This window comes from Octopus bimaculoides, chromosome 18 (assembly GCF_001194135.2).
Source record: "Octopus bimaculoides isolate UCB-OBI-ISO-001 chromosome 18, ASM119413v2, whole genome shotgun sequence".
NCBI lineage: Eukaryota > Metazoa > Mollusca > Cephalopoda > Octopoda > Octopodidae > Octopus > Octopus bimaculoides.
This window is the reverse complement of record NC_068998.1, coordinates 40,156,088-40,164,526: the sequence shown is the minus strand read 5'-3', so window position 1 is coordinate 40,164,526 and position 8,439 is coordinate 40,156,088. Positions and strand designations below refer to the sequence as shown.

The window sequence follows — 8,439 nt, the reverse complement described above, 5'->3', positions numbered from 1 at the left end:
TATATATATATATATATATATATATATATATATATATATATATATATATATATATGTATATATACATATATGTATGTGTATATATATGTGTGTGTATTTGTGTATATATATATAAATCCCAAAAAAGGAACAAGAACACAACAGATGACAATAAATGGAACATTTATATATATATATATATATATACACACACACACACACAGACACACACACACACGCACACACACATATTTATCAATCATATCTTTTCCTTGTTTGATGTCTAATACATCTAGCCAATTTATGTGTTGAAATTATGGAAAAGAATCATCATCATTATCATCATCACCATCATAACATTTCTCTCATGATATATCAACATCATATTAAAAAAAAAAAAAAATCAGCATTTCTATATTTTTCAGCAGAATCATCACTGTTATTGTAGTTGTCAATTCTGCCAATGCTGCCACTACTGTTGCTACCACTACTGCCACCACCACCTTATCTATCTTTATTCATTTGCTCGCAGCTTTTGAAACTATACACAACCATATGAAGAAGGACACTGTTTCAGTCAGGCAAAATGAAAAAATAAAAAAAACTGTCCATTCAGCACTTGCCTAGGTCAGCTGCTTTAGATATTAGACTCTACAATTTATATTCAATGACGCTGTTTAGCCTGTGTAATATAGCAGCCATACTTTCCTCAACAAACACTTTTTTGTCTTTAAAAAGGGGTTCACATAAATGAATAGTCAATTTTGAACATCTTATAGGCACAGGCATGGCTGTGTGGTAGAGAAGCTTGCTTCCTGATCATATGGTCTTGAGTTCAGTCTCCTGCATGACACTTTTGGCAAGTATCTTTTACTATAGTCCCACTCTGACCCAAAACCTTGTGATTGTATTTGGTAGATGGAAACTGAAAGAATCTGTCATAAATTTGTGTGTGTATGTGTATGTGTTTGCATGCATGAGTGTTTATGTGTATCCTTGTCCTGACATTGCGTGATGGTTGAATGAGCATCATTATATCAAACAAGTGATGCTGTTTGCACACTTCTGTGAGAAACATGCCTGGTCTTGGGGAAACATTACCTTGCTTAGCAACAAGAGAGGTTGGCAATAGGAAGGGCTTCTGGCTACAGAAAATCTGCCTCAACGAATTCTGTCTGACTAATACAAGTATAGAAAAGTGGATGTTAAACGATGATGATGATGATTAAGAACAATGCAATAATCACAGCTAGAAATATGAACCAAATGAAGGACAAAGATCATCATGCTGACTACCAATGAATAGCTAGATACATTCCATAAATACATAAACCAAGGTTCTCACTAAAGACCAATCAGCTGTAAAAACTCAGTATGCCATCTACTAATGACATGGGTAGAATGAAGATGAAACATTCTACATAGACTTAACTCTATAAAAACAGAATCCTACTTGTAGCTTGGTTAAGATATGTCTACTCTGAATATCTATTTTGAAAAATAGGGGAAGTAACAACCAGCGGCTGTTCCTTGATGTATCGACAAGTAAATGTTAGAACATCAAATTATCTAAAATCTATTATCATTGGACTCTACTTAACCCTTTAGCATTTAAACTGGCTATATCTTGTCTAAATATTCTACATGTTTTAACTTCAAGCCAACCAGATCCAACCTCTCACACCTACCCTCTGATTGCAGTGTAAAAAAACACTATCACATCATCAGAATCTTGAGGGTACAAGATAATGCATGATTAATTCAAAACAAGGTGAATAAATAAGCATTACATTTGACAGAGTAATCTGAATTCCACAGTCTCACCAACCACATAGTCTTAAAAACAGAACTAACAAATGCCTACAAAAGCAAGTGAAACCAACCTGCTCTAATGTATCAGCTTATATACAAGAAATGACCTACCTGAAAAATACTTTGCTAAATAACAGATACCCAGTACAAGAAATATATATCCCTCACTTGTGAGTGAGTATGGTTTAGTAACATGTACTTTGCACTAATTGTTTTAAGTGCTTGTGTAGTCACCAACAGAGACAGGCACCCTCTTGGGCTCTTCACCCTTCACTCAGTAGAACATCCAGGATGTGACAGATGGAAGGGTGAGAGAGCTGTACCAGTATTCAGTTGCTCAGTTGGTATTCCTCACAACAGAGAAGACTGGAAGAATGTGAAATGATCAAAGACACAACAGGCTATCTGGTCCAGAAATTGAACCTATAATTTAATGGACCACAAACTTAAATGTTTCTAACCATCAAACCATGTACTTTTATAATAAATATCCAGCCCATTACAAAGGACCCACAAACCAAATTCCTCTATCACAAAAGATTATCTGAGATATACTAAATAATCTACAGTACATATAACATCAGAATTGTTTTCGAAAGTAACTTCACACTTTGCAGATTCTTCACTTAGGAATAAATACAACACAAGAACTGCATCTCTTGCATCCCATGCATTTGCATAAGATATAGTAAAAGAGAAACAAGGAGGTCACTAGAGGTCAGAATAGAGAAAGATCAAAAAAGGCCTTTAATGTGAGGGAAAACATCTAAGTTATAAATGAGAAAGCTACTATGTTTTTGGTAGTGCAGATATTTTAAGAAAAACAAATTATTTTGGATTTTTGTATTACCAATATAACTTTTTCTATTTATATTTCTCACTTCTTATTTCAGTCAGTATATTTATTTCCTGAACATATTAGGATGCACTATTCATATATGTGGCTATATATATATCATATCAGGACAATTACCCCCTATAGGACAATTCCTCCTGACAACTACTACCCCCTAGGACAATTACCCGCCTCTCCAATGTATTAAGAAGTTTTAAATCATCATCTGTTGACTACAGGGGTAATTGTCCTTGGTGGGGGTTTGTGTTCATGGGGCGTACTCTATACTGTTTTCTTCCTCCATCCTTCTCTAATTCCCTTTTTCTCCCCCTCCCTCTTTCACTATTTTCTATCCGTCTCTCTCTCTCTCTCTCTCACTTACTCTCTTTTTCTTTTTCTCTCTCTTATTGCTTACACGTGATCATCGTCCATATTTCTTTTCTTCATGTGATCTTTCTTTTCCTGCATGGACGTTTTTTTCGCTCTCTTCTATCTTTTCTCTTTTCAAAGAAAATATTTCTCCCAGCATTCACTATTTTCATTAGAGCCACTGCATTGAGTTCAACTCTATGGAGGAAAAATGCTATTTCTTGAGAGTAAGAGGGTTAGGTACTGATCCAACAACCTGCTTCTGTGAAACACATATTGCAGTAGGAATGCACAGACACAAGAGTTTTTCTCAAAGGCTGTATTGTATGTACTACAAAATACTTAGGCAATAGTAAGAGGGAAAAAAAATAGTGATGCCATAAGTAAAGAAGTTGCAAAAAGAAATTATATAAAATAGAAACTCCTACATACCAATCTGCAAGATGTAGAATTAATAACCTTTGCCAGAGAATAGAGAGAATGTTTGTTTGCCCAGCACTTTTTCCATGGAATACACAAATGGCAGCAAGATTTCCTGAAAAAAAAAGGAAATAATTATGAAAAATTTATACAACCTATTTAAGTTAATTGAAATAATAATTAAAAAATGACAGTAGTAGAATTGTGAGTTTGATTCCTGAACTGAGTAGCACATGATATCTTTGAGTAAGGTACTTCATTTCACTTTGTTCCAGTCTACTCAGCTGAAAATGAGTCCCAGCCAAGTGTACTGGTGCATCCCTTTCTCCTTCTAGCTGTTATATTCTCAATGTTCTGCTGGGTTAAGGAGTGCAAAAGCTGAAAGAGTGTCTATATTTGCTTATGCCTACATTGGCACCTTAAACAATTAACAAAAGCATGGCACAAATTACCATGTGAAACTCACTTACAAGTGATGTCTGTAGATATACTTTTTTTTTTTTTTGTGTGTGTGTAGATAACAAAAAAGTTCATTTCTGGATTAACATTATTGAAACTTTAGTGATTAAATTTGATTCTGAAACCGACAATATCAAAGATTGAAAAAAAAAAAAGATTTATCTTTTTATTCCAGTTTTATCCAGGCTGAGATTTTCTAAACACTAAACTCACAGTGCAGTATCATCTCAGTGAATACATCAAAGGGTTAAAGTTTGATCGAAGTTAGAGACAGTACTGTTGGTGATATCAATGTGTCAAATTTGTTGCTCTCATTTAGTAACACCAAATGGAATTGGTTGAACAAAAAGTTATGGTTAAATTTGTTATTCCAATCACAAAACATTTATTGCAAGTATTAATATTAAATGGTTTAATTGTTATCTAAGTGAGTAACCCTTAAAATATTGAATTTGTTAATTGTGTAAGTGAACCCAGAGTTAATCTTGTAACAATAATAATTTAGCTCTAGATTAGCTCTAATTGGGTAGAAATATGATCAAAGACAATCCATGACCTTCTCATCTTTTATACATCTGTGATTACAAGGCCAAAGAGTCCATCCTTTTTATAAGATACTAGACTGTGATTTAAAGAAGCTTTTGTTAATATTTCTAGCAGCATAAAACAACTATGTAGAAGCACTTTTAGTGTTATTCCACTGGTCATGCCATTAATGAAACAGCTATGCAGTTGCTCAACCTGCTAGATACAGTAGCCAAATCTTTCTTCAATCACATCCAACGATCTTAGAAAAAGGTAAGATATATAAGGTAATATGGCTTTAAATGAAAATAAGAAGAAGGTCACGACGAGAACTCATTTGATCATAGGCCTGCTTGATCAAGGCCAACCTAGGGTTAAACAACAACAACAACTTACTCAGCAGCAAGAACATCAATGTTATAAATCAAGTGAAATCACTTCAACTGAGAATCACAACAGTTCTTGCCCACTGAGAACTTACCCTTACTCTCCAGCACTTGCCTATTGTCCTGTTGGCAGTAACCAATAATTCCATCATAGGCCATAACCGGAGCTAAATCCAGCACTGCAAGCTAACAAAAATAATTCATCAGTCAAACAGTGTGTCCTGCCATGTATAGTAATTAGCTGCATCTCCAAATGATATCTATGTGATGCTAGGTGGGCAGTACCTCCCAATGGTAACTATTTAATAATAGGTGTTTGAACCTATCATAGCACAGCACTGATTAATATCATAAATTAATTGCTGGCTTTTCAACTGGCAGGTTCAGGCCCTTATCAGCTCATCTTGCTGAAGTTCCCCCTTTTCACTCTTTTACTTCTTTCAGGTAACAGACCACCTTGAAGGGTTTTAGTTAATCACGTCAATCCCAATAAGTCTTATCAATCTCTATGTTGAAATGTTAGGTTATAGAACATTAACACAAAGCATGGTAAAGACAGTAATAGACAGACACAAACATACACACAAATTTATAAATATACACAATCACATAATGGGCTTCCATACAGTTACCAACTACCAACCTTCACTCACAAATTATTGATCAACCCAAAGTTGTAGTAGAAAATACAATTGAACCAATTTCAAAACCATGTGACTGTGAAGTAAGCTTCTTAACCACATAACCATGTTTGCACCTATTGTAAATACACCACTTTTATAATAACAAAGTTGGTAAAATAATTTCATTTTTCTTTTTACTGAGTTTTGGTTTCTGAGTTTAAATTTCCAGTTTTAGTTTTATTGAAACATTAGTTTTAGCAATTTAAAATTTAAAACTGGAAAATCTGAAGAAGGAGAAAACAAAAATGAAACCAAAAAAATATTGAATTAAATTTCCTACTCTAGGTTTTTATCAAATTTTTCTCCCTGTAGTTGTTATTTTCTGCATTAGTCTTAATATTCAAACCCCACCACCCAATTCAATATCATGATGCATACTGTTATGCTGGTGTAAACACACAATTTATTCACCTGAAGCAATGACAACTTCACAAGACATTAGTCACAACTATTTTATCACTATTTAGCTGGATATCTGTAATTAAGCACCAAATGTTTGAAGGAGTTTTTGTAAGCCAGATGTGAGATCATCTTATTAAGTTAACGAATAAACCTCATTTCACTTAAGTGGTCAACTTCAATGAAATAAAGAGAAGTTATTGAATTTGAATCTCAAACGTAGATAATTTCAATGTTGTTAACGATTTCTTTTTTTTTTTCAACCTCTTTGTAATAAAATGTCTTCAACTAACTTAAAATATATCGTGTTTTTCATGAACATTTTCCTTGCAATTATTGATCTTGTTGGTTTTAATTGCATTAAGCCATTTCTTTTCTCCTTTCTGGGTTTTAAGACAAAAGATAGAAATGAACTTGGAGATGTCTTAATTGTATTTGGATCAGCATTAGCAACTCAACAAATTTTTCACATACTTGGTTTGTTTTGTTCTCTGTTGAGATGGCAGCCAAAAGTGCGATATCAGAGCAACTGATTTTAAATTAAATAATCACACAATTAAATCAACAACATTTCTTCTATACTATTCAATCACAAACTAAACCAAAGAGCTGGATATCAGTTGCTAACCATGACTGCCACTAGCAAATGAAACAATGACAGAGCATCTACATAGTTGCCCAACCTGCTAAAAACAACAGCTAAATTTCAGATTCATTTGATAATGTTATCTTGGGCTCTATAAATATGGAGAAAATATCTGATGATTACAATTGGAATTTCTTTAATCATTGGCCTACTCAATCAGGCTGACCTGGGGAAAAATAACAACAGTTATCTACAAAATATCTGAACTTGTCAAACACTGATTGAGTATATTTTGTCTCACTTTTAGTGGAAGAAACAACATAATATCAATTGGTTCTAGTCAATGGTCACTTGTGTAGTATAGTCTTTTTGTTGTGATGCTTGTAAGCCTCCATGAGTGTACATTCTGCTATTTACTATATTGTAGCCAAACAGGTTACAATATGCAGGTGACCATACATCGACCCACAGTTAATTATATCAGTTGACATCAGGGCTCAATTTGTACTAACTTTATTGACCCTTAACAGTTTTAACTCAGAATGTAAAATATAGGGCTGCAACTAGTTATTATGTATTAATGATTCTACCAGTCCACTGTGTTTTGTGAGACAACAGGGGAGATTCTATGCAACAAAAAATAGTAGCAAAATCTCTCTCAAGTCAAATTTAAAAAAAAATAATGGATAATGTAGCAAGTAGATACAGAATGTCTTTGATTAATTTATCTGCTCAGTTAACAACTTTCTTTCTCTCTCTCTAAAGTTGTCTCTAGAGCAGTGGTCCATATGACCCTCATAGGGTACACATAAGATTTTGTTGCTAAAATTTATGTGCAATAAATTTGTTCCACGCTCTTACAAAATATTTTTACAATCTTTTATACAATTCCAAATATTATTTATTTATAAAAATATAATAAGATTCTTTAAACACTGAATAGCTATGGGGGTCCATCTGAGTAAAATCAGAATCAAAGAGGTCCATAGGTAAAAAAAAAAAATCATTGAAAACTACTGTTCTAAACTCTTCAATCATACAAAAAACAAAACAAACATGACCATCCACTAAGAAGAAGAGAATGCAATAGGGTATCAGATCAGACAGAATTTCAACATATCTAATTTGTCATATTATATATATATATAAATATATATAGTAATAGCAATAATAAATTCCATCCTTGGATGGAATTTATGAATATTTTAAGGCATCACTACGTGCGTTTCCACAGATTACATGTTTCTTAAGATCATAGTCCATATTCCTGAGATGATTACAGTGCAGTCCGTAGTATCCGTGGACATTTGGTAGATCATGTAATTTGTGGAAATGCAGCTAGTTATGCATTAAAATATTTATAAATTCCATCTAAGGATTATTATTATTACTATTACTATATTAATCTTACATTATATCAACACAGCTTGGTGCAACCCTAAAAAACTAGAATTGCCAATTAACATCATTAGGCTGTAGCAAGCATAATAGAATAGGGGCTTTTATATCCATATCCAAGATATCTCCCATAAATAAACTTAAAGGAATATATATATATACATATCATCATTGACATTATTCTAACATTTATTTTTTCATTCTTGCATAGCTCAGATGAGACTAAGTTGGAACAGTTTTCTAGGGCTGGATGCCCTTCTTGATGCTAACCCTCACCTGTTTCCAAGCAAGGCAATAATCTGACTATCTGTTTAACAATGAACAGCCCAGACATGGTTATACAAAGAACTTGAAACAAACAACATCATTTGCATGAACAGTAGCCTTTTGCTCACTGAGATCTTGCAGCCTGTCAAGACATGTCAAGAAGCCTGGACATGCTTTTGTTTACAATCAGGAAACACATGTGAAAAAAGGAAACATAACATAAGCTCACACACACAAACTTATGCGCATATGCACACAAACACACACATATGCACAACCATAATATAATATAGTATATTATATATATATATATATATATAT

General features: G+C 33.3%; 1 long non-coding RNA gene across 1 annotated transcript in view; it reads right to left on the bottom strand.

Moving 5' to 3' along the window:
* Positions 1 to 8,439, bottom strand: part of LOC128249796 (uncharacterized) — a 308,813-nt gene that overhangs the window by 134,319 nt on the left and 166,055 nt on the right. The window contains exon 2 of the long non-coding RNA XR_008265899.1: positions 3,428 to 3,530. This is a non-coding gene — a long non-coding RNA (uncharacterized LOC128249796). The remainder of the gene's footprint in view (positions 1 to 3,427; positions 3,531 to 8,439) is intronic.